The sequence below is a fragment of the Halyomorpha halys genome, unplaced genomic scaffold (assembly GCF_000696795.3).
Source record: "Halyomorpha halys isolate HHAL.00 unplaced genomic scaffold, Hhal_1.1 Scaffold120.1, whole genome shotgun sequence".
NCBI lineage: Eukaryota > Metazoa > Arthropoda > Insecta > Hemiptera > Pentatomidae > Halyomorpha > Halyomorpha halys.
In genome coordinates, this window is record NW_027108251.1 from 201,459 (window position 1) to 202,052 (window position 594).

The window sequence follows — 594 nt, forward strand, 5'->3', positions numbered from 1 at the left end:
TACGAACTGAAAAATAAAATAATATTCATTATTATTCTTTCTAGTAATTCCCCTCCAAAAAAAATTAAAACTCACTGTAAAGAAAAAAATAAAATAGAAAAATAACCAAGTGGGCACTAAAAATATGTTTTAATGAATACTTCTTCTTCCGGCTGGGAATATGAAAGCAATGTGACAGTGTTAGATTTATCTGAAAACGTTTCTATGAGAATTACAGGTCACAGAAATAATTCAAAAATTTTCATTTTATGTTTTTATATAATTATTTAAACAATATTGGTGTTCAACACACGAACTTAATAAACAGCTTTATTAACACAGGAGCATTTTGAACAAATATCTAATTCTTTTTTTTAAAAATAACTTTATTGAAATTTACAACTGTATATTATATAATACATTCATTAAATTTTATCTTAGTTAAAATGGAGTGTTACAGGCATGTAGGGAAACTACTCATTGGTAGAACTCTAATGATATTTTACATTAGCAGGTCTCTTGGCCATCTTCTTTTCAGGCGCCTCGGAGGATTGTCAGGAATGGAAGAGGATGCAAAGTTAGAAACTAGGGGGTTTGAGTGGTTAGGGAGTTTAT

General features: G+C 28.8%; 1 protein-coding gene across 1 annotated transcript in view; it reads right to left on the bottom strand.

The window, feature by feature from the left end:
• The window catches only part of LOC106678040 (cuticle protein 7), a 5,983-nt gene that overhangs the window by 609 nt on the left and 4,780 nt on the right, over positions 1–594 (bottom strand). The window lies entirely within an intron of this gene.